General features: G+C 43.0%; 1 protein-coding gene across 7 annotated transcripts in view; it reads right to left on the bottom strand.

Annotated features, from left to right (window-relative positions):
* The window catches only part of NHSL2 (NHS like 2), a 277111-nt gene that overhangs the window by 91829 nt on the left and 158723 nt on the right, over positions 1-26559 (bottom strand). The window lies entirely within an intron of this gene.

The following is a 26559-nucleotide window of genomic DNA, read 5'->3' on the forward strand; positions in this document are numbered from 1 at the left end:
TCAGCTTTGCTTCTCTCACATATGGCTCTTCTAAATCCCACTTGTGCCACTGCCTGAGAATTGTCCAGACCTGACCCTCTCCCTTGGACTAGAGCCTGCTCGGAGCTTCTCCCAGTCAGTCATTCAGTCATTCAGTCTCTCAGTTTCTCTCTCTCTCTCTCTCTCTCTCTCTCTCTCTCTCTCTCTCTCTCTCCCCACACACACTCTTCCTCTCTCTCTTCCCCTCCCTTTCCCCCCTCCCCCCTGCTCAGTGCTTCACTTAGGTCGAGCAGCCCAGGTTCCAAAAGGAACCCTAGCAAGCCCCGAGTGTAGCCCCCTCCACATATGCCTCTGCATACAGAGCCAGACTGAGCACCCTCCAGGACCTGAGTTGCCCACCCTCACCGTCCCTGGTTGCCTCTGCTCTCAGCGCAGTCATTCCTGCTGCCGCTCCCTCGCTCGGTCTGCAGAAGCTTGCAGGAGCAAGGGGCCAATAACAGAGCCTAATCCGGGAGTGTGACAGGGACCAGTGAAGGAATGTGCTACCCAGGAATTCTAAGTGACACAGCTCCCTGTTCCACTGGGGGATGGATCCAGTTCTTAAGCGACAGCTGCCAATGGGCTCTGGGCTCCGGTCCTGACAGAAACCTGGGGAAATTTGGGCAGAGCACGAGGCTGCCAGGCTGCAGGTTTGGAACTAGCACAGCCAAATGCCTCCGGAACGCCCAATGCGCGTACCTGCTTCCTTGTCAGACACACCTGAGCCTCACTCCACTCTCCCCTCCCTTGCCTGCCTTGCCTTCCCAGGGGAGGGCAGAGCTAGCAGCCCAGAGATTCACAGACTGAAACTGGGACCCTCGGCAGCCAATGAGAGGGCTTCTTCCAAGTCCCACAGTAAATCCGTGCGCACGCGCACTCTCTTTCTCGCGCACACGCAGCCGCTCGCCACTCGTGCTGCAGCCCTGCGGGATAAGTGACAAGGGGCAGGTGGTGCTGGCTCAGCAGCCTGTTCCAGCTCCAACAACCTGGCAGTGAACAAGAGTCACAGCTCCTGGAATCAGCTCTGTCCAAGCTAGACAGCCTTAAGTGACTTCATTTACTCATGCGAGTCTGGCACTGCTCAGTGCTGATGTCATCAGACTTGCGCTCATGGAGACAGTGGGTATTTTTGTCATGGTCATAGCCACAAAGCTCTGCGGGTGTGTGTCCAGCTAGAACTTCAGCCTGGCAGACTGAAGCAGGGCTTTCTGACTTTGGGGCAGGAGATCTAAAGTGCGATTCATCTGGCCATCCATCCACCTACACACTTACCCACCCAATCATGTAGGCATTCTGTCAACAGTTCCAGGGATCTTCTTATCCAGGCTCTGTGCTAGTGTTGGGAACAGGAGGTGTAAGTTACCATCTAGGAGTGGTGACCAACACATCCACAATTCCTCCTTTGAATGACAATTCAAAGGAGGATCAACAATGTTTAGGGAGTATCAGAGATAAACTTCTTCAGGCTGAATGGGCTGGAGCTACCTCCCAGAGGAATTGACACTTGGGACTGAGTCATGCAGGATGGAGAAGAGTTGGTCAGATACAGCAAGGGGAAGGGCATACTAGTAACTACAGAGAAAATTACTCTTACTAGGAACCTCCTGCTGGGCCCCTATCTTTCAAGGGTCTCTTCAATTTCTTTCAACAATTCCACAAACATCACTCAAACTTTATGTCAAGCTCTCTTAGCCTAGTGAAGGAGACATAATTATACACAAATATCACAGGATGGTTTGACCTTCACATGGGCTTTGTAGCTCACTGTGGAATGTGGCAGGATGCCTCTAAGGAGACCAACCCGAGGCCTGAAAAGAGGACTTCGGAAATAACAGTCTCTAAGCAAATGGGAAAGGCCAGGAGTGAAGTCTTAGGAAAAGAGATTTATGAATGTGGTAAAAATCATAGATTAGTGAACATGGCAAAAATCTTGAAGGTGACAAGTGAATAACAAGTTTGGGGAAGATTTGGTCCTTACCCTCTCATTCACTTGTGGTAGGTTTAAGGTTATAAACACAGACTGAAAAAAGCTTACAATGACTGGGAAAGACAGAGCCATGACATCTTGTGATGATTCTAGAATGTGTAGGGCATCCTAAAGTCAAAACAGAATCAAATTCAATTGGGTTGTACACTTGCAATCCTGGATTGTATTTACAGGGACCAGGTGAGGAAGCTTGAATAGCAACAGGCAGGTAATGGAAGTGTTTGAGGAGTAAGGAGATGGGTGGGCAGTGATGAGGAATGAATGAATGGTCACAACCTGGATATACCTGTATACTCAGTGCCCAGGTCAAGAAGTTGAACACATGACGAGGACTACTAGAGAAGCCCTCCTCAAAGTTTTTTTGTTGTTGTTGCAGTGATGGGGATTGAACTCAGGGCCTCGTACATGCAAGATAAGCACTCTACCACTGAGCTACACCTCCAGACCTTCAAAATATTTTAAAAACCATTGTTGCAGATCTTCCAACAGCCCTGTCCAACAGATATTAGTCAAATCCACTCTACAGATACCCAAATAAAGGCTAAGAAAGGGGATGCTGCTTGGCAAAGGTCCCTATTTGCTTCTTTCATTGGTCTTTTACATATGTGCAAGTTTGCTGAGGAGAAGGAAAAACGAGAATAGCGGGCAATGATCCCCTCCTTTCTCTCTGCATCCTCTCCACCTCATCATTCCTCTCTCTCCTCTTCTCCTATGGGGAGTTGGCACCCTATCTCCCATATTCTTGCCTCTTCCTTTCTGTCAGCCATACTGGAGCCCTGGTACCCCCTCCCCTTGCCCCTGGAGCTTCCTTCCCCCAAGCATCAATGTCAGTAGATGCTTTAGCAGTTTTTCTCAGCTCTGTACATTGTTTGTCACTGGGGGTCACACAGGTCCCTTCTTTAATAAATGAACCCAACTAGGACATAAGACAGCATTTGAACCTACTGTTTTGGATTTCAGACGCGCCCCCCCCCCCAAGGTCCATGTGTTAAATGCTTGATCTCCATGTGTCAAAGGCTTGGGGGCGATGGAACCTTCTGAAAGTGGGACCTAGATGGGGAGGTCCTTAGGTCATTGGATGCATGCTCTTAAAGAGGATTGCAGAAACCTGGTCTCCTTTTCTTTCTTTCAGTTTCTAGTCATAAGATGAGTGGTTTTGCTCTATTGTGCACTGCTGCCATGATGTTCTGCTTTGTCACAGGTCCAAATGCAATGGGGACGGTCAATCATGGACTAGAACTTCCTAAACTGTGAGACTAAACAAATTGATTATCTTCATATGTTAATTATCTCTGGTATGTCATTACAGTAACAGAAAGCTGACTGACACAGGACCACTGTCTACCTACTTCCAAATTTAGGACTTTCTCCCAGCATGTCCCTCTTTATCATCTGAAGTAGATGGGGAATGCTTTGAGACATCTTTAACACTGTCTTTGCCACCTCCCCATCCATTTAGTGAGCCCCCAAAATTGTCCCTTAGAACAGTCAAATATGAGCACTTCTCACAGTCACTTCCACTTCTTTCACCCTGGTCCCAGCCACCATTATCCATCCCCTGAACCACTGCAATGAACGTCTTCTTAAATGGACTTCCTGGTGCCATTCCTGCATCCTATAATATGTTCATCACACAGTAGCCAGAGTGAGATTTTACAAACTTACACTAAATCATCACCCTACTGCTTGAAACCTTACACTGATCTATTGTCTAAAGGGTCAATGCCAGACTCTCTAGCCTATACTCAGAACCAGAACCATTTTACCTCCTCACCTTCTGTCTATTCCTGGAAACATATCCCTCTGCCCACTCAATCTGGACTCCTCATTCTATTTTTAATCTCATCCCCGTGATTTATCACTCTATGGTAAAGCAAACAGGGAAAGACTTTGTAGTCACAGAAACCTAGATTCAAATCCTCATTCTGCCATTTCTACCTGTATAACCTTTTGTACAAATTCCTTAACCTCCCCAACCTCATATTTCCTCTTCTGTATACTAGGAGGGGGATAAAAATGCTTAATTGTAAGCTACAGTAGTCTCTCCCTATGCCATCTATAGTCTTGCTTTGTGAAGTTTTTGTTACCTGTGGTCAACCAAGGTCCAGAAAGACTAGATGGAAAAATCTAGAAATAAGCTCTTCATAAATTTTAGATTGTGCCTCATTCTAAGTAGCATAATGAAATATCACACTATCCTAATCCACTGCATCAGTGACATAAGTCTAATGTATTCAGGTTGTGTGCTCTACCCACCTATTAGTCACCTATTAGCCATCTCAGTTATCAGATCAGTTGTCATAGTATTACAGTGCTTGTGTTCAAGTAACACTTATTTTACTTAATAATGTCCCGAAAGCAAAAGAGTAGTTATGTTGGCAATTTGAAAATGTCAAAGAGAAACTGAAAGTGCTTCCTTTAAGTGGAAAGGTAAAAGTTCTCAATAAGGAAAAAAAATGTATGCTGAGGTTGCTAAGACCTACAATAATAACAAATCTATCCATAAAATTGTGAATAAGGAAGAATAAATTTTGGGGGGGTTACTAGGGATATATTCCAGGGACACTTAACCACTGAGGCACATCCCCAGTACTTTTTATTTATTCATTTATTTTAAATTTTGAGACAGGTCTCACTACATTGCTTAGGGCCTGCCTAAGTTCCTGAGGCTGGCTTTGAACTTGTGAACCTCTTGCCTCAGTCTCCTGAGTCACTGGGATTATGGTTTATGCTGCCATGTTCAGCCAGTAAGAAGAAATTCATGCAAAAGGAATTAAATTTGTGGGTAGAAGTCATGAACAGAAAACATGTTACAATTTCTGGGTGTGTAGTGCTAGAAAGCATTGAGCTTATATGAAGACTTCAGCAAGGGATCCCCTGAAAAGCGTAACACCAAGACATTTATTGTAAGTAATGAGTGGTTACACAGATTCAGGAATAGGTTTGGACTAAAAAGTATAAAAATTACTGTATAGGCTGTGTCTGCCAATGAATAAGCTGCTGCCACTTTTGGGCAGAGCTGTAGAAATTGATTAAGAGGAAAGGATCCCCTTCAAAGAAAGGCTTCTACGGTGGTGAAGCTGGGCTCTTTTGGAAGAAGATGTTCAATAGTACCTACATTCATAAAAGTGCAAAAGAGACACCAGGGCATAAAACATGGGGTCTATAACTTTTGATTATAATGTTCTTCCAAAAAGTTTCAGAAAAAAAAAAAAAAACTGAAGAAACAGCTGGGCGCAGTGGCACATGCCTCTAATCTCAGCAGCTTGGGAGGCCAAGGTAGGAGGATCATAAATTCAAAGCCAACCTCAACAGTTTAGTGAGGCCTTAAGCAACTTAGTGACACCTGGTCTGTCGGTAAAATATTTAATAATCCAGACTCAAAGTCAAGGATTGAATGTTTGCTCTCATATATGGAAGCTAGAGCAAGGTAAGGAGGAAGAAAGAAGGGAATTTCATGAAACTAGAAGGGAGAACAGTGGATTAGTGGAAAGGGTTAGAGTGGGAGGGCAGAGGGATGGGAAGAGAGAGGAATTGTGGAATGAAATTGACCACATTATGCTATGTGCATATGTGAATATACCACAGGGAATTCCATTTTATATATATATATATATAAAACACCAATTAAAAACATAAATGAGTAAAAGGAAGAATAGAGGAAATGGAATAGGGGGAGGGAGGAGGGGAGGGGAGGGAAAGGGACAATGCTGGGGACTCAAGTGGAGCAAATTATATTCCATGCATATGTAATTATGTTAAAAATGAATCCCACTATTATGTATAACTATAATGCACTAATAAAAACAAAAATAATATAAATTTTAGAAATAAAATAAATAAAATATTTAAGAATAGTGCTGGGGATATGGTTCAATTGGTAAAGAGCTTGCCTAGCATGTGTGAAGCCCTGGGTTCTATCCCTTGCACCATTAATAAAAAAGAAAGAAAAAAGAAAAAAAATGAAAGTCATTAGTAGCCTAATGCTTACATCATTTGCTTCATTTCATCTCATGTCATCATAAGAAGAGAAGTGTAAGTATAATACAAGATACTTTGAAGGAGAAAGAAACAGAAAGACCCTGTATTCACATAACTTTTGTTACAGTATATTATTAAAATTTTTATTGTTATTGTTGTTAATCTCTTACTGTGCCTAATTTATAAATTTTAACTTTGTCATAGGCATGTATATATTTACAGGAAAAACATATATACAGGGTTCAGTTTCTGGCATCCACTGGGGGTCTTAGAAATGTGTTTGCAGTTTCTGGCATCCACTGGGGGTCTTAGAAATGTGTTTTCCATGGATAAGAGGAGACCACTGTATTGTGAGACTTCATGAGATAATACTAAAATGAGCTAAAGAGCATCAGGCACATAGTAGATGCTTGTTAAAAATGACTTCCCAGATCAGGTATGGTGTGCATAACTGAAAACCCAGCTACTTGGGAGGCTGAAGCAGGAGGATTGCAAATTTCAGGCCAGACTAGGAACTCAGTGAGACCTCCATCTCAAAATAAAAACAAAAACTGGGGATGTAGCTTAGTGGTGGATGGCTCCTGGGTTCAGTGCCCAGTGCCAAAAAGAAGAAGGAGGAGAAGAAGAAGGAGGAGATAAAGAAGAAAAGCTTCTCATCTTCTCAATGCTGCTTCTTACTGTTCCTATGCCCTACTGGCTGTTTTAGCTCAAATGTTGCTATCTATCCTCTCTGCTATCTATCCTCCACCTCATGCACAGATAATTTCCTTCTCTGAGAATCTTTAGCTCTGGCTGCCTGAGCCACTCACTTGTCCTTAAACATAGATGCCATGGAAGTTTTAGAAATCTTCCACGCATTTATGAACCCTCCCTGCCCCAGGAGCTTGTAAGTTCCTTTGTGCATGTGGCGGGGGCGGTAATGGGGATGGAACCCATACATGCTAGGCGAATACTCTACCACTGGGCTACATCCCCAGTCCTTTTTATTTTGAGACAGGGTTTTGCAAAGTTGCTGAGGCTAGCCTGGAACTCGCAATCCTCCTGACTCAGCCTCCTGAGTAGCTGGGATTAGAGGTTTGTGCCACCATGCCCAATAACTTGTGAATTTTTGAGAGATGAGTCTGAGTTTAGTTGCTTGACACTGTACCTTGCAGAGGGCCTGGCACAGATAATGACTTAGTGAGTGTTTGCCAATGAAAGGGCATGGGTCAAGCTGCCCTGCCAATCTACAACTTCCCTCCTCCCCTTCCTTCTACTTCTCCTTTGCTCCCTGGTAACCCTTCTGAGACCTCTACACACTTGGTTCCTGTGCCTCCACCAACCCAAGAGTCTTCTCAAAGTTTTATCACCATTTTCTATTCATCACGGAGGTCATCTGGGCTGTGTGGGTTGTTGGTGGCAGCTGTTCTGATCAATCAGTCCACTAAGGCAAGATATGGAAAGGTGCTAGGAAGATCAGTTGTCCTTTACACTGCAAGGGGCTCAGGGAGGGAGGTGCAGTGGCTTCAGGATGGGCTGGACCCCCTGTGATGTCTTCATATGGAGTTTGTAGAAGAGACAGTTTCTTTCCAGCATGTGTTCAAGCTGAGTCTGGCCAGGAGCAGCCATGTCTATGGAGGAGGAAAGCCAGGCTCGAACATTTGGCTGGTTCTCCACTGTATTTGGTGCCTCTTAGATTCACCAAGTGAGGAGACAGAGAGACCTGAGGCTTGAAGAAGAAACTTTGGGGTCTGTGTCCCCAAAGTGAAAGAACATAAAGTTCATTGTCTTCACCTCATCAGTGAGATTCCTCTGTACTCAAGCAAGGATAAGAAAGTGTGGAGACAGGGAAGTAGGGGGGCAGGTAGTACTGTCTATAGACTGCTACCTGGAGCACAAGAGATGGGATAACTTGTCACTTTAGTCATCCTCTCACTCCTCATAACCACCCTGTCAAGTATGGATCATTGGACCCCAAACTGAAGATGAGGAAACAGAGATTGGGTAAAGAGCTAGAAAGTGGCATGGGCGTGACTTGAACCCAAGTTAGGCCAACTCCAAGCCCAGTTGGTTTTGGTTGTGTTGGCCCTCTTCTGCAATGACCTGCAATGCTCTCTCTGGGTGTGTGGAATTTCCAGGTACGAGCTCCAAAATGAATAATGAATTCCAATACCAGCTCCAACTTTGACTGTAGGAGGTCATATCCTACCAGAAGCCTGTCCTTGGCAGTGCTCACATATCCTGTGCAAATTCTCAGCCCTGATCCTAGAGGACACTTTTCAACTGCACTGAAGTCAGTCCCTGAAGCCTGAAGCGTGACCTTCTCTTCCAGCCCCAGCCAAATCTTCTCTATTTTCTATTCCTTCTGCTTAGAATGCTTTCCTTTCTAGTTCCTTCTCTGTTTGTGAAAAGTCATACTTATGTGTCAAGATCCAGCCCAGTCAGGCATAATAACAACACATGCCTATAAATCCCAGCTTATCAGGAAGCTGAGGCAAGGGAACCGCAAGTCCAAAGTCACCCTGGGCAACTTAGCAAGACCCTGCCTCAAAACAAAATTTAAAAAGGGCTGGGAATGTAGATCAGTGGTAGAGACCCTAGGTTCAATTCCCAGTACTGCAAAAAATAAAATTAAAATAAAAAGAAAAAAAGACCCTCCCAAATATCCCTTTCTCTATGATACTTTCTTGAAGCCTTGTAGTCAGAATTGAACTCATCTCTATGTGGCCATATCCTCTCCATAGATTTCAGGTTCACTGCATAAGCCTCTGGGTCTGGCTCAAAGTATTTTATATATTCCTAAATGTAAATGGCCTACCCCTTGTGCCAATTCTCACAGCACAATGTTTCCCCAATCGTGGTATATATTTTGCTAGTAGTACTAGTTGACAGTGTGATGGAGAATTTTAGAGATACTTGGATGATCTTTTTAAGGTTTACTGTTATATATTTATTCTAATGCATATTAGACTATAATCACAATTAGAAGAAAAAGCTAAGTGCATGAAAAGTGTAATTTCTTGAATATTTGAGGCAGAATTAAATGAGTTGGTTTAAAGAAAAATAATTTGGTATCTGAACATTGGATTACACTGCTTATGTCTTTCCTCACAGGGCTATTGGAAGGAAGAGCTGCAATGATGTCTAAAAACTGCTTTGAGAAGGGCTTCTGTTATCCTGGTTGGTCATGATCCATTTTTTGACCTGGGGAGTGAGTACCTGGGTGTAGATTCTGATCATTCATCAGTGTGAACCCTTTTTGGTGTGTATGTCATTTGCCCATAAAAACTACATTTAAAATTGCCAGGCACAGTGGTGCACTTCTGTAATCCCAGTGGCTCAGGAGGCCTAGGCAGGAGGATGGCAAGTTCAAAGCCAGCCTCAGCAACTTATCAAGGCCTTAAGAAACTTATCAAAATCCTGTCTCAAAATTTAAAAAGAATTAAAAATAAAGGGCTGGGGATGTGGTTCAGTGGTTAGGTGCCCCTGGATTTTATCCCTGGTATGATACACAAAAAATTACATTTAAATAAATGCCTGACACCTAGAAATCTTCATTCAAGAGAAGTTGAACATTTTATATTTGAAGCCAAAGTGATGAGAAGGACACTAATGTTATTAATATCCAGGGAAGGTGTAGGTGCATGTATGTAGAAAATGGGTTTGTGGGAGGCAGGAGGTTATAGAATTGTGACATAGAATAGGGACATATTTTCTGTTTTGGCTCCCAATCCAGTAAGAAAGTCAGAGTGCTTTCTGAGAGCTGGTACTATGAGTAGCAGGGCAAGTTCAGAGCCAAGGGGGTAGAGCCAGCCAGCGTCCAGATCATAAACAAGCATCCATCCCAGAGGCTAAGCAGAGGCAAGCACAGGGAAAAGACTGCTTACTGGATGCTTCATAACTTTGGGTGTACCCTGGCCTCTCAAAGCCCCATTATATTCTACCTGGGCAGTGAAACTTATGGACCAATTGCTCCCTGAGGGTCATCTCAGCTCAGGAATTTTCCTACATACTGAAATGAATCAACAAGTACATTCTCAGGTGATTTGAACACACGTTCTGTTCCAGGCGCCCTTCTAGTTACCTCAAGCTTCCAGGTTTCAGTCTTTACTGCATATTTGCTGCTGGGGACAGACCAGCACCAATGTCTAGTGTAGAAGTTTCTCTAGATTTGCACAGGAAACCTTCCATGTTTGGAAATACACATGCCTCAGAAGGTCAGGAAGAGCAGAGCCATTTGTGAAGTAGGAAGTAGGTTGGGGTAGAAATGGGGAGTAGGGAAGATGTGGAATCTGCCTGCTACCCAGTCCCAACTCAGTCCCCAAGACATTCAACTGCCAATTCAAAAAATCTCTCTGCTAGCCCAAATCAATCTACGTGTAGGCCACATTCTGCCAGCAGTCTACCTGTTTGCCTGTGGTCTTCAAGTGTTTTTTGAGGCTGTATTCTAAGATACATATATTTATATAGAAACTTGATACATGGAAAACTGTGCTACTGATTTTTATAAATTATAAAACACAAACATGAAAATAAGATGGGATAAAAATGAGTTAATAGAAATTCTAATATTTTCTTTCTGCACTCTGATAAATGATGCACCCTCTGCTTTGGAGGTCATAGGTCCAGCAAAAGCCCCACTGCATTATAGCCAAATGACAGAGGTCAAAAAGAAAGGAATAAACGTATATTGTGCTCAGTTATCTTTCAGGCTTTGTTCTCAATTCTCTGCCTGTCTCATTCATTCATTCAATAGATTTTATTGATCCTATTATACCTAGGCACTGTGCTGGGCACTGGAGTGGGGATAAAAAGATGAATGAGGCAAAAGTATAGAATTTACAATCCAAGCAGAGGAGACAGACAGTAACAAATATGCAAACAATCAAGGCAGGGCTAGAGACTTGCAAAGGAAACTGTCCCAGGTTTGGTAATGCACATGCCTCCAAAGGTCAGGAAGGGCAGGGCCATTTGGGAAATAGGAAGTAGGCTGGGGTAAGCAATAGCATGGGAGAAATGCTAGAAAGGAAATCAGTGTGAGAAGTGCTAGGAAGGAAATCAGCATGGTGATGTGCCATGAAGGGACAAGGAGGTGTGAAGAGCAAGTTTGGATTACTGATTGGAGAAGGTATCTCTGAGTGAAGATTGAGAAAGAGATAGCAAAGAGAACAGAAAGTGCAAAGTCCATGAGCTGAGAACACTAATGCCTTGAGAAATGGAAAGGTGGCCAGCATGTCCAGAGTGCAGGAAGTTGGGGGGAGAAGGGTGGGCTTTATTTGAAGTGTAATGGGAAGCCATTAAAGAGTTTTAAAGCAAAGGAGTGACAGGATGTGATTTTTTTTTTAATGTGTTGTGGATGGAATCCAGGGCCTTGTTCTTGCTAGGTAGGTGCTTTACCACTGGGCTACAGCCCTAGTTCCAGGTTGTGACTTAAATGTTTGAAAAATCATCATGTCTTCTATGTAGACAATAGGATGGAGGGTAATCCAATAGAAATGGTAAAGTGAGGAAGTTTCTGTATTGGTGTGACAGATCAGGATCAGAGCAAAAGAAAAAATGGAGAAAAAGGCAAGCAAGAGATATATTTAAACCTCATCACAATCCAACAGTAATGCAAAGCCTCTATTATCATCCCTGTTGCCTGTATGAGGAAACCAAGGCCAAGGTTCAATAAACTTGCCTAAGATCACATAGCTTGTAAGTGATGAAAGCAGGATTCACCCAGGGCCCCTGGCTTCCTTCCCAGTGTTCTGAGAATTTAAATTCCATTTCCTGCTCCAGGGAATCATTCAGCAGGACACTACAGGGTCTTCCTGTTTCAATCCTGAAAAATCCCTGGGCATTCCAAACAAAGAAAAAGAATTGAAGGTTATTTGACCCAGTGATCAGCCAAGGGTATATAAGTGATAAGCACCATCCATTCCTCCCATTTCCATAAATATGCTGAGTTCAGTCTAGCTCTAGGTAAGGGAAAACCATTCTTTCTTTGCAGGGGGAGTGGACAGGAGGAGGGTGGTGATGGTATATTTGGAAATACAGAAAGAAAAGCTGCCAACTTGTGCCTTCAAGGAAAGCTCAAGGGTGCAGGCCAAGACAGGGGAAATAACTTGCCAAATCCCTCCTCACAGCCCCCAGAGTTATTCGTGTGAAAAAGAAGGCGGAATTGTCCCTGCCAAAGACATGAAGTCCTTTACAGAGCACTTTGTTAGCAAAGCCTAGCACCCTGTCACTATGCAAAGCGCACTGGAATGTTGCCATGGCAACAGGCAGCTGGGCCTCTGAATCAGCTCAAGGCCTGTCTTGGCAAAGAGGCCCAAACCTGTGGGGGCATTTCCCCACAGGCTGGGTAGAAGGGAGTAGCTGGTTTTATGTCTGTTGATAAGGAGCCATGAGTTCTCTTTCAGGTCACCAGACTCCAAAGCCTGTGTCTTCAGGAACTATTTCCTCAGATGCCTAAATGCCACAAAACATGGCATGACCTGACCTTTTTCCAGGTTATCCCCAGGTAGAGTTTTCTTTCCCCATTTCTATTTTTTTTTTTTTTTTTTTGCAGTGTTGGTGATGGAACCCAGGGACCTGTACATGCCATGCAAGTGCTCTGCCACTGAGCTTCACCCCCAGTCCCTCCTGTTTTCATTTTGGAGTGGCTAGATAATGAGAAAAAAATAGAAACATTCAACTGTTGTAAAACAAAACTCCCTTCCATTACAAGTGTAGGAAAAAAACCAAAGACCAGAGAGGGAAAGTTACTTGCTGAAGGTTGCACAGCCTTAGTGGTGCCAGGGGCAGAGCACAGTTCTCCTGACTTCTGATGTACCATGAATCCCTTAATACCACACTTCTCTGTGGGCGCTAAGGAGGCAGGAAAGTGAATCATGCTCTAAGTCCCCCTGTGTACCTAACCTGTGCTTGATTCTTGTACATTTCTCATAGTTCATCTGCACGACAAACCCGCGAAGGAGATATTATTATCCCCACTGCACATATTAGGAAGCTGAAGCTCAGAGAGGTTACAGAATTGGCTCAAGGTCACACAGTAGACCAAGTCAGTGTTACTACCTTTGTGCCTAACCACTTGACTCATGCTTACAAAGCCAAATGCACTTCCTTTTCCTTTGTGGGAAGAAGAGACATAATTGCAATAGGATGCTGTCCTTATTCTGCCATTCATAACAAGAAATTGTTCTGCAGCAGATTGACAAACTGTCACTAGGTGAAGACCAGCAAGCACTGATGTAGCTCTGGGTCCCAGCCTCTTCATCTCCAAGGCGAGCATAATGCTAATTTGGGATTGCTAGAGGGATGAAAAGAGAAAACATATAATCTGCATACAGCAAGGTCTGGTACCTAGTAAATGCTTAGTAAGTCTTAGTTACTTTTGATACTTTTTTGTGGTGCTGGGGATCAAACCCAGGGCCTTGTGCATAATCACTCTACTTCTGAGCTACATCCCTAGCCCTTGTTAGTTACTTTTAAGATTATTCCCTTTAGGTATCAGCTCCAATTCTGAAACCTCAAGGGCTCCAGCCCTCATTTGATGCAATTCAGTTTCATTTCCCAGTCATCCATATCCATTCATTGCTGGTTGCCAGAATCCAGAGTTGAATTCCTTCTATCAGAGGAAAGTTGATAGGGGAAGGATGCTCTAGTGCATGCGTATAATCTCAACTATCCCAAAGACTGAGGCAGAAGGATCACAAGTTCAAGGACAGCCTGGACAACTTGGTGAGACCCTGTCTCAAAATAAAAATTTTAAAAAGTGTTGGGAATATAGCTTAGAGGTAGAGTGTTTGCCTAGCATGTACATGCTCAGTTCTTGTGCTCAATCCCCAATAGAACAAAAAAAAAAACAAAGAAGGAAAGATGATGTGAAACTAGTTTTTAAAAGAATGAAGTGATATTTGCCAGTAAAATGAGGCCTGGAAAGAGGACATTCTAGGCAAAGGTCATTTTGATCAAGAACATAAAGGTATGAAAGTTGCTGGTGTTTGGGGAGAAAAAGAAGTAATTTGGTCTAGTCAGGTAGAAAAAGAAGCAGATGGGACTGTAGTATGGAGACCCCAAATATTGAGAGAAGGGATTTGGATTTTATCTTGAAGGAGAGAAGGAGTCACTGAAGCTTTCAGCTGAGGCAGTGACTTGAAAATCCACATGGTGGAAGATTGAGGGAGAAGGGCCAGGAGAGAAGTCAGGAAGCTGTGGAAGGGGTCTGGGTGAGAATTAATGAGGGCCTGCCCTGGGGCGAAGGAGGTGGCGAAAGAGAAAGAACAGATTGTGGTGATGTGCAGCTAAACTGATGATGTCACTCTCCAAGTTAGGAAATCCTGGCAGAGCACTGTGGGGACAGTGAGGTCAGAGCTTGGCTTGGACATGGTGCATATGTCCAGGAGACTGTGGTATTCCATGACAGGAAGCTCAGAGAAGGTCAGAATTAGAGATGTAAATGGAGCCGTCATCAGTTCTCAGGACTATATATGAAACTCAAGGGCAGATAAGATGGTCTGGGTTGAGTCGGGGCAATGGGAAGAAAGGAGAGGAATGATATGGAAGCTTTGTGTTATGACTTTGTGTCATATGCCTTGTTCCATGATGGCAGCCTTCCTGATGCACCAGTACATTTGTGAAGCTCCCTAGATGCAGAGCAAGGAGATCTGTGGTGCACAAAGGTGGTGAATGCACTTTCTCATACTTGGGGTCCTAGCAAGGCAGGCCAGGGAGCAGTCCTAGAATCCTGGATTTTCTGGAATAGGGACTTGAGAATCCCAAGAGGCCCTTGAGAATGAAGGGGTGAGCAGAGAAAGTCTTAAATATTAGAAGAATGTCAAGCCCCTAGTGGCAGAAACAAGTGTTCTAAAATTTGGCTTTTCATTTGCATGTTCAAATTTTCATTGATAACAAATATGGTCAGCTGTTTTCTTTGAAGCACATACTTACTTCGTTCATCTTGGAGAAAAATGTCTGCCAAATACCCAAGTCTGACTAACTGTAGTTTGTCTGTCAGTTGTTCTTCCAACTAAAAATATGCCATGAAAAAAGAGGCCTGTTGAGCTCACACCTCAAACAATGGCTCAGTGGTTTTCCAGAGATGACCATACTCAGCATGCAGCAGAAGTGCTTTATGTGTTCTTCCTGTTTGGTCACACAGGATATTAAAAAGGCATGAGCTCGCAGATCAAGATTTAATAAAATTAGCAATTTTCACTGCTCTGTCAAAACTAGTCTTAATCCGGGTGCAGTGATATGAGCCTACGATCCAAGCTACTGGGTGGGTGGCAGGTGAAGCAGGAGGACCTTAAGTTTGAGGCCAGTATGGGCAACTTAGCGAGACCCTGTCTCAAAATAAAAAGTAAAATGGACTGGGGATATAGCATCGCTGGGTTCAAGCCCCAGTACTCTGCCCCCCCCCCCAAAAAAAAAAAACATCCACAAACTACTCTTCAGTAAGACTAGTAGCTCTTTTCCTGAGAGTGAGTAGTGGTGAAGAATATAATTTCCATGGTATAACTTCCAAGATGGCTTCATGGACCTGCCCATCTGTGTGTGTGTGTGTAGACATTAAATAAGCACACAGCTGGGCTTGATGGTGCATACCTGCCTGTGATCCCAGCAGCTCAGGAGGCTGAGGCAGGAGGATCACAAGTTCAAGGCCAGTCACAGCAACTCAGTGAGACCCTATCTCTAAATAAAATATAAAGAAGGGCTGGGCATGTGGCTCAGTGGTTAAGTGCCCCTGGGTTCAATCTCCAATACCAAAGATAAATAAATAAGCACACATGGATAGTTAAACCATAATAACTACAATGAAAGAGGGGTATAGGGCCCTGAGAAAATACATTAATGAGACTACTAATATAGTTTGAAAGGCCTATTGGTAAATAGAAACTTCCATCTTTGCTTTCAGCAGCTGCACAATGCTCCACTATGTAATGACAGGCCATAATTTATTGAGCATGTCCCCTGTTAGAGCACATGTAGAATATTCTGCTTTTCTTCTTGCATTATAACTGGGTTTTGTTTGTTTGCTTTTGTGGCATTATGGATTGAATCCAGGGTGCTCTACCACTGACCTACATTCCCAGGCCTTTCTATTTTTATTTTGAGATAGGGTCCTGCTAAGTTGCCCATGTTGGCTTCAAACTCGCAATCCTCTTGCCTCAGTCTCCTGAATTACTTGGATTACTGGTATGTGCCACTGTAACTAGATATGATCAACATTTTGATGTACATATATGTATATGCATCTTTAGGTACTCGTCTCTTTATTTCCTTAGTATGCATTTCTAAAAGTAGAATTGCCAGGACAAAGGATATACAGATTTTTAAGTCTTTCAAATGTACTTCCAAACTTCCCTGAAGAAAGGGCATGGGAAATAGGCTACCTAAAAATAGGGTTAACAGTAACCAGATTTAGCTATTGTAAATTCTATCAAGATTTTTGTTTCCTATATATTTTTAAAACATTTTTTTAGTTGTCAATGAACCTTTATTTTATTCATTTATATGTGGTGCCAAGAATTGAACCCAGTATTTCCCACATACTAGGCAAGCACTCTGCCACTGAGCCATAACCCCAGCCCCTCTTTTCTATATTTTTAATCTTTCTATTCTAATAATTCTAGTGTATATGTGTTACTCATTTTAAATGTTTTTGAATAGTTAATGCATATGTACGGTATTCAGAGTATAAAAGGGAATTCAGGGAAAAGCAAGTCTCCTTGACCTCTAGTCCTTTTTCTTGGGCACCCTGAAAGAGATGTTCTGTGCAGGAAATTCAAGGGTGACATCATACTGTAACACTGTTCTGCACCTAACATTTTTCATTTAACATGGTTACCTTATATTAAAGCTGCATAGTATTCCAATATTTTGCCATCACTAAAAATGTGTATTAATCATTTAAAAGCAACAATTATATCTTTTATTAAAATATAGGAATAGTAAGATGACATCTTTTTTTAATATTTTTTTAGAAGTTGATAGGCCTTTATTTTATTCATTTATTTTTTATGTGGTGCTGAAACTCAAACCCAGTGCCTCACGCATGCTAGGCAAGCACTCTACCACTGAGCCACAACTCCAGCCCCAGATGATATCTTTTTTAGAGACTAGAAAAAAAAGCAGAATTTTAGTCTCAAGGTTGTGAACACTCAGGCTTCTATTAAGGAGTTACTTTGCTTTTATCTGTGACTTTTTTTTTTTTTTTGCAGTGCTGGGGATGGAACCCAGGGCCTCAGGCATGCTAGGGAAGTGCTCTACCATTAAGCTATGCCCAGCCCTATCTGTGACTCTTATAATTGATCGTTCCTCACTTTTTTTGTTATCTGCCATGACAGGTTAAAGCCACATTTGAGACCCACATTTATCAAGTGGGAACTTCCTGACATTCACCTTTTGTTACTACTTCTTTGCAAGTTACCCATTTTTTTTTTTTTTTTTTTTTTTTTTTTTTTTGCCTTATCTTTCTCCCTTATATCTAATTTTGGCTCTCTCCAAGCATCTGGCGTATCTTTGTAAGCCACCTTAAGTTCTTCTTGGAATAAGTCAATGTATAAAGAATATTTTTTACAAAAATTGAGCTAAATGTTTGAATCTCAAGAGGCACAGGCAAGACGCAAGCAGAAAGATGCCTCAAGAAAACAACAAAAACCTAATTGGAGGTCAATCGATTTCTGGGCTATGTGCGTCAAAGCTGAGGTCTTCAGCTTCCAAACACGCAAGGCAATTTAGCGCTTGTGTTCCTATGGCAACCGTGCCGGCTGGATGGAGAAGATGCAGTGGCTGGCCTGGCGGTTGCTGGGGGAACTCGGGCTGCTGGCCGCGTGACTTTGCTCAAGTCTGAGGTTTAGATACTCGGGGACTTTCCATTAATTTGGAGCTCAGGATCTGGACATCACTGAAGTTTTTGAGAAAAGATGTGAAGTATATACTGGAAACGGGGTGACACTATGTAGTCTTTGATACTTGAAATTAGTTTACATCCCCAGTCCCTACCCACTCCCCTAGCCCCCTACTCCAGCTATAGGAAAATAGGAGAAGGGATTCAGTCCAATCTGTTATTTATTTATTTTTGCTGGGGATGATGGAACCCAGAGCCTTGTGCACACTAGGCAAGTGTTCTACACTGGTGCACAAACTGTCTTTTATCAAAGGGGTAGAAACAGTTACCTGAGGACAAACTAGGTGTGTGTGTGTGTGTGTGTGTGTGTGTGTGTGTGTTTGACCTTATTAGCATAGTTAAAGCTCCAGGTCTAACTGATTGCTTTGTGCCTCCAATGAAGAAAGGTTGTGTTAACTGCAGGGGGAAGGGCTGCCTGGAGGCTAGAAAAGAGAAATCCCAAAGAACTCAAATGGGGCAAGGTCAATATATGTCACCCTCATCACTTGGGGAGAATATAGATGAGTATCTGATCTGGGAAGAGGTAAGACTTTCTAGGCATAGAAATCACAAGGGAAAATGTCAACATATTTGGCAGTTTCATAAAACATGTTAGTTCATCCCAAAACACAATAAACCAGAAATCAAAGACAAAACAGCAAACTGGGGGGGGGGGGGGAGGTATCTGCAGTAAGGGATAGAAAAGGATTAATATATTTATTATATAATAAGCTTTAAGTAATGAGGTCTATACCAGTAAGTACAAAGATACATGGTTTTACTTTTCTAATCAGGAACACAAATCTGTTTAAGAAAAAGGGAGGAGGAAGCCAGAAAGGAAAGCAATTAAGCACTACAAAATGTGGATCAGTTCAGACAAATGCAGAAGTGGCTCAGGGGGCCAGGGAGTTATGCTCAGTGATACAGTGCTTGACCTGGGTTCAATCCCTAGTACTCTCCCTATCCTGCCCCCCCCAATCAAAAAGAAAAAAGAAAAAGATAAAACGTGACTCAGGAAAGGGATAATTTGAAAATGTTCCACTTATTGCACTGGGAAGAGGGGAATGGAGGGGTTTCCTAAAGTTTATTGCACCGATCTAAAAGCAATCACTTTAGAAAAAGCTCTCAAAAATGGCACTAGAACCTGCCATTAACATGTGCAAGCAGGAAGCCTCTACTTCCCCTAGAGTGTAGAAAGAGGAATACAAGAATTACTTTGGGGAAAGGATCATGGGAGTCTTGCCAGAATCTACTGCAGAGCCTAGCCCAGCATAAGCAGATGCTCAGTGAGGGATTGTTGAAGAGTCTGAGGGTCTCTTCAATGATGGCCAAGCCCTTAGGTGAAGTCGCTGTTCCCAAGCAGCCTTCAAGATACTCACCTGCTCAGAGTCCTTACCAGGAGCCTGTTGTGAATGTCTATTCAAGTTCAGGTTCTAGTAAGGGGAAGCAGACCTATTTTGTGTTGCTTCAAGATATCGGAACTGTCCATTTCTCCCACAAACATTGTTTGAGATCTACTATGTCCTGGGAATGAGATGGGGGTGGAGTGGACTGCAAATGAGGAGCTTGTTACAAAGAGTTTCCAGTCTGTTTGGGTAAATGATCTGTCACTTGTGAAGAAAGCAGCTTTTGAGATGGACTTTGAAGGGTGAGTAGAAGTTCAGAAGGCAGAGGTGTAATCATGAAGGGCATGAAAATTGGAAATGAAGGCAAATGTGTATGCAGCAAAGTGATCTCTCAAGCCCTTATCAGTTCTGCCTATGATTCTTAACTTTGACTTCATCCTCAGTAATAATACCTCAGCAAAATCATAGTTTTGATATGTTGGTTATACTTTTCTTTACTATATATGGAAACAAATATGTAAGCATTCAGATAAAAAATAAGTCCAACTGTACCTCTTGATGACATTTTAATTTGTGTGGTGCTATTTACACATTTTAGGAAACTGCCAAAGGTAATAGGAAACCACTGAGGACTCTCTCCCTAGAAGGGGGAAGGCTCAAGGAGAGAATGGAGGCAAGCAAACTGTTCAGGAGATGATGGTAAGAATCCAATGAGAGGGAATGGGACCCTCAGCTCAGAAGAAATAGCAGAAGCCCGAGGTGCCTGGGGGAGAAGCGGACAATTAGATTTGAGATCTAGCTCCTAATTTCTGGTTTGCTGAAAAACCTAATGAAAGAGGGGTCACATTCACCTCTGGCCATTACATTATTCTCAACAAGGAGGAATACTGTTTTTCATCCACCCCCCACTGGGAATTTATTGTTATGTTAAATAAGATGCCAATCAGACTAGGCAATGGCAGGAAACGTTTCCACTACAGGCTCCCATCAGATCCCCTTTGCCTTTTGCAAATGGAAATCCTCTGTAGGAGGAGGCACCTCTAACTGGTGTAAATAAGGGAGAAATTCCTCCTTTTTTGTTAGCAGCCAGCAGAGAAAGTGTCAACAGAGGGGTTGGGGGAGGGAGCCAGCCATGCTCACTCAGCTCTGTTGCCTAACAGTATGGAAAGAAAGCCCGGAGAAGTGACTCAGGAGAGGTCCCCACTTGCTTCTCCCATTTGCAACCTGGAGGGGGTCTTTCCTCCTCACAGACAGGAAATGACACATCTGAAAACCAAGTGGGTTAGGCCAGGTGACAGTGTCTTGTGCTCTGGGAGGAATGGGAAAGGCACATAGGGGGAGTTGACTTGGGAGAGGAATAGGTGGTGAGGACTGGAGAGTAGCCAGGTTCCTGTCTCATCCTTTCCCTCATCCCCAAGCCCATCTTCCTCAGTTAAGACCCCTCACCTTGTTCCAGAAATCATGTGGCCTCCCAGGCATCTCTCAGGGTAGTTGGCTTGAAGATCATAGGCGCTCAGCCTCCTGGCACCTCTATGACCTCACTGAAGCATGGCTCTCCTTCCTCACCTTTCCAAGTTTTTCAGTGCTCTACCTGCCATGTAAGCAGGCTGAGCCTCATCCTTGCTTGGTGTCAGGCACTGGGGACAGAAACTAGGAATTGAGCACCCAGCCAATCCTAGGTGACTAAGAGGACCAAGGTGTTCAACTTTCTCTAGGATGATAGCCATACCTGTCGCTCCTCATTCATCACATGGGAAGTGCCACAAAAGCACTTAGCTGTCACTGCTCAGCACCTGGGAGAGAGTAGCAAGCAATACCTACTTGTTTTAGTTTGTTGAAGGAATTTTAAGAAACAAGGGAAAACAAGATCTGTGTTGACCAAACTTGCTTTCCAAGCAACACAAGAGGCTTCATGTCTGATTTGTAATAAGCTGTTGAATAAATACCATAAGGAAGAGATAAAGTACAGGGGAAGCTGGGGTGCCTGGAGGTATCTGGGGAGACTTACAGAGAAAGTGTCATTGAGACAAAGTCTTTTTTTTTATTTGTTTTTAAGGTACTGGGGATTTGGGGATTGAACTCAGGGGGATCCATCACTAAGAACTTATTTTATTTTATTTTATTTTATTTTATTTTTAGATGGAGTCTTGCAAAGTTGATGAGGTTGGCCTCAAACTTGCAATCTTCCTGCTTCATCCTCCAGAGTAGCTGAGATCTGGGCTTGTGCCACAGAGCCTGGCCTTGATATGACCATTTTAAAGAGCAATTTTTCAGTTATGTATGCATACCTCCAATCCAGCAATTTGACTTCCAGGTGTAAAAAGTTGAAAATTTTTATACATGCATGGGAAATATTTATCGGAATGCTCATTTCAGCATAGTTGGTAATGATAAAAAATAAAAATGGTTTTAATTTCCATCCATAAGAGTTTAGAGGGATTTTATTTTTATTGATTTTAATTTATCTTTTATTGTAGACCCCATGCTAGGCAAGTGTTCTACCACTGAGTTACATCCTAAATCCCAAGAAACAGACTTTTATTATTCATCTAATAGTATACTATGTAGCAGTTAATATCAACAAACTATATCTATAGGTGTAAAAGGAATAAGTATCAAATAATATAATGCTTAGTGAAGAAAACAAATCTTAAAAACAGTTGTTCCACATGGAATCGTATCTCATGACAAATTTTAAATAGAAAAAATGAATACTACACACCATTCATGGGCACATAAACATGACCTGGACATGCATCAGGTCCAAAGGATATAGAACAGGACTGGGAAGGAGAGCACAATTGTACCTCCTATAAAAAATGCAGGCAAACATGATACAAATGTTAACATTTGTTCATTTTAGTTGGACAGTACATGGGCATTTGCTATATTATCTTCTGGCTTTTTTTCCTTAGCAATTTTTTTTGGTGTCAAGTTTCTTAGCATTTTTTTCAATATTAGGGATTGAACCCAGGGGTGCTCTACCACTGAGCTGTATCCCTAGTCCTTTTTATATTCAGACAGGGTCTCACTAAGTTGCTGAAGCTGGCCTCGAACTTGTGCTCCTCCTGCCTCAGTCTCCTGAGTTGCTGAGATTACAGGTATGCACCACCATGCCCAGCTTCTTAGCATTTTTAAAGCAAAAAAGCAAAGAAAAGAAGGGAGGAATGAAAGACAGAGCTAATTGCTACCACATCTAGCAGATAGAAGGCCACAGACCCTTATTGAATGACACCACAGTCACAGCAGGAAAAATAACAGGAAAATGACCCTGCAATTCCTATTAAATGCCATATCTCAGAGCCTGGGCTCAGTGCCACCCTTGCCCCTACCGACTTTACTGGCTCAGTCAAGAAAACAATAAATAAATAGTGCACGAAAGTGACCCAAGGAGGAGAACAATGATTTGGAGCTCTTGCCAAGTCCAGATACAAAGGCACTTGGAGAGCAAAATTTACACATATGTTCCCCACAAGAAACTGCTCATTCTTGCAGGGTGTCCAAGAACAGCCAAAGTGGCAGGTTCAGTTTTCACCAGGGTCCAGGAGGTGCCTTCAGGAAGGGAGGAAGAGGAAGAGGGCTTTCAGGGCATCACACCAAGAAAGAAGGATGATGAAATTGAAGGGACCATGGAACTTACTAGAACTACAACATAATCTCCAGGAGGATTTGTGCCTATTTTATTAATTGTTAATAGCTATCTTCAAAATAGAGCAATTCACTGAGAAATTTACTTTTATCATGCCCATTCACATTTTTCTAGTTTTTTTTTTATTCTTGACTTTTTCTTTTTAGTTATACATGACAGTAGAATGTATTTTGACATATCATGTATACACGAAGTGTATCTTCCCATTTTCATGTTGTACATGATGTAGAGTTATACTGGTCATGTATTCATATCTGAACACAGGAATGTTATGTTTGATTCATTCTCTTCTATTTCCAGTTTCCATCCCTCTCGCTTCCCCCCATTCTAGACCTAGAATAGTGTCCAGCACAGAATAGATGCTCAATAAATGTGTAGAATGAATGAAAGGGAACAGTGAATAGCACAGGTTGGAAGGGAGGAGGCTTTAATGTCCCCAACTCTGTCATCTTGATTGTTCAAGTGATTACATTTCAGATGTACAAAATAAGCACTGACATGTTCCTAGTAATTTTCTGTTGTTGCCTGGGTAGAAGCTAGGGACTGGGATTGAGATATTGGCAGAAGAAAGGGTGATGGCTGGGTGTGGTGGCACACACCCGGAATCCCAGCTATTCTGGAGGCTGAGGCAAGAGAATCACAAATTCAAGGACAGCTGGGCAAGTTAGTGAGGTCCTGTTTCAAAATAAAAATGGAAAAAGGGCTGGGGATGTAGCTTAGTCGTAGAGTGCCCCTGTGTTCAATCCCCAGTACCCTGCCCCCAACACACACAAAGTCCCTGTCTCAGAAAAGAAAGACTGGGAATAAAGTATCTCAGTGGTATATCACCTTGGATTCAATCCCGAGTATTACACAAATAAATAAATAAATAACATTTCAAATAGGGCTGGTGTGGGGGGGGTGTAACTCAGTGATACAACACTTGTCTAGCATTCATGAAGCCCTGAGTTCCATCTCCAGTACTGCAAAGTAAAATAAATAAATAAAAAGAGGATGATGGAACTATAGTGAGGTGAGGCTCCAGGAAGAAGAAAAAGCTGAGAGGCTTAGGCAAGAAATGCTCCTCAAAAACTGAAAATCTGGGGGTTTGGGGGTGTAGGTCAGTGGTAGAGCCCTTTCCTAGTATGCCAGAAGTCCTGCATTCAATCCCCAGTGGCCCCTCACCTCAAAGCCCTGAACTTTAATAGGGGTGGGAGTTTTTGAAGCAAAGTGAATACTAGAGATAATCATAAAAGAGAGATAGGGGTCCCATCCCCACTGGGCACAACTGGCTCATAAGATGCCTTTGTACAGATTTGTGAAAGGTGACTCCTGCTAGCTGTACAGCTTTACAAATTATGATTCTTTAGAAAGAATTAGGGAAAAGTGGCCCCAGGACATAGGGCTTAGATATTGGATCCTGGGCTGGACCTCAGTCCATAGTCACTTGTGTAGCTTTGTACAGGGCACAACTTGCATATTTGTACACAGCCCTGACCCCCATATTGATATTCTGGGCAACCAGGTTCTGCCTAGTCAACCATCATTTGACAGCCCATCACCACCTGCTGGAAGCTCTGCCACCACCCTACCATCCCTGCTTCACAGCTCCTGACAGTCCACCTTACCATGGATCATGGCGGGGCTTTCCCTAACAGGAAGATCTGTTGAGCCAGCAGACAACAGATCAGTTCTTGGGTGAACTGTGACTGATACTATGTGCAAAAACTCTGTTCTACATCTCAGGGAGGCTTGCCTACCCTCCCCAACAGGTCAAGTAAAACCCAAGAAGCCAGAGGCCAGAAACAAGCTGTTGCACCCCCTAGTGTTGCTTAAAGGAAATGTCGAGGACATTTTTTGCCATTATGGAGGAGAAATTAAGCCCTTCTCCCCATCCCATGGTGAGTTTTCAAGTTTGCTGGGGCACATGCATTATGACCAGTGGGGATACAAAATAAGCACCCTCCTCAGAACCCTGGCAGCATCATATCACCCTTTGTCAAGAAAGACAATGCAGCCTCCTAATTCTAAGAATGTATGGGGTCTTTGGACGAGAGCTCTGTCACTCTGCCACGCCCCCCAGCAAAGTCATCTGCATCTTCCCCTTCTTGAACTCCTATCCCTCAAGATGGCAGGTCCTTAATCTTTTCTAAGGGCTGCCCTTACTCACCCCAACTCTGGATCCTATCCCATCCTGATAATGATCTTTCCCTTGAATCCAATGGTGGGAAAATCACTTAATCTCCCCATGCCTCAACTTCCTCATCTGTGTTATGGGGAGAAAAGAGTATCTTCCTAATAGGGCTGTCATGAGGATTGAGTCAGCTAATTAACATAAAGTATTTAGTGCTTACCATATAGTAGGCACTCAATAAATGTTGCTCATTATTATCATCATGAATGTGAAGGGTAATGAACTATCAATGGCATGAAACCCAGTCTGAACAGATAGGTATGTCTGAGTTGGATATTTGTGAAAGTAGGGTTTGTCTCAGGATGGAGGCCCCCCTTGAGAAGACTTCCAGATACTTCTCAGAGTACATTCCTCTGCATTGCAGAATTGGCAACTCATGCATCCTGATTCTCTTTGCTTCCCATCTTCTTTCCCCTTTTCCCTATTTAGACTTACTCCACCCATCTGAACTGACTGGGTGGTCCCAAGGTCTGCTGGCACTAAGAGTTGCCCTGTGAACCATGCTGCACTAGAGGAAGAGGCTGACCCTCTCCATACCCACACTGGGAGAAATCTACAAAATGGTTTTCATCCTGGATTGCTCACGTGGATTCCCTGAAACCCAATTTGTAGAGACAACTACCAAGATAAAAATACTGAGATATGAAGATAGTATTTGGGGGGGGGCAAGAGAGAAATCAGAGACTTGGGGTCTAGCTCAGTATTACTGTGCTTGCCTGGCATGTGCAAGGCCTGGATTCCATTCCTAGTACTGAAAAAAAAAAAGACCCTAAAGTGTGTTCTCTGTCATCCAGTGGCTATTGCCAAAGGTTCCACCATTGGAACACTTCAATCTGTAGCCATAACCATGTTCCCCCTGAGAATGCACAGACCCTGAGAATGGGAACACAGGAGTCAGTCTCCAATGTTGATAGCCTAGGTGGAACAATTTGCAGAACTAATTCACTGCAAAACTGAGAAACACAATAGGTACCAACTCTCTTTTCCCCTTGTTCCCCTCATCAACAACTATTGAGAAAGAAAGACCCAAACACGAGTAAAGGGAGCACGATTATGGCAATGCTTTGGGGAAACATGATGGTACTAGGTTCCTGGATGCTTTCAGGATGGTGGGTGAAGAGGATAATGAAATGAGGTACTGAGGTGAATGGAGGGGCTGGGCGGAGCTAAGGATGGGACCATATTTCAACTTCACACCCGTCAAGGTAAATGAGAGCTATTGCATATCACCCAGGGACTCATACATGCCAGGCAAGCACTTCACCAGCTGAACTGCATCCCCAGCCCCAACACTTGATTTTGAATGAGAGAACACTGGGGTTTTAAATCCCAGATCTGTGATTTATTAGCTGTGTGACCTGGACAAATCACTTAACCTCTCTGAATCTTAGTCTTCCCATCTGTAAAACCCTGATAATAGTAATGACAATACCAAACTAGCATTGTTTTGAGGGTGAAATGAAAAAAAAAATAGGTTTAATAAATTAGATCATGTAGGATGCATAAGACCCTGGGTTCAATCCCCAGTGCTGGAGAAAGGAAAGAAAGAAA

The sequence above is a fragment of the Sciurus vulgaris genome, assembly GCF_902686455.1.
Source record: "Sciurus vulgaris genome assembly, chromosome: X".
In the NCBI taxonomy this organism is placed as follows: domain Eukaryota; kingdom Metazoa; phylum Chordata; class Mammalia; order Rodentia; family Sciuridae; genus Sciurus; species Sciurus vulgaris.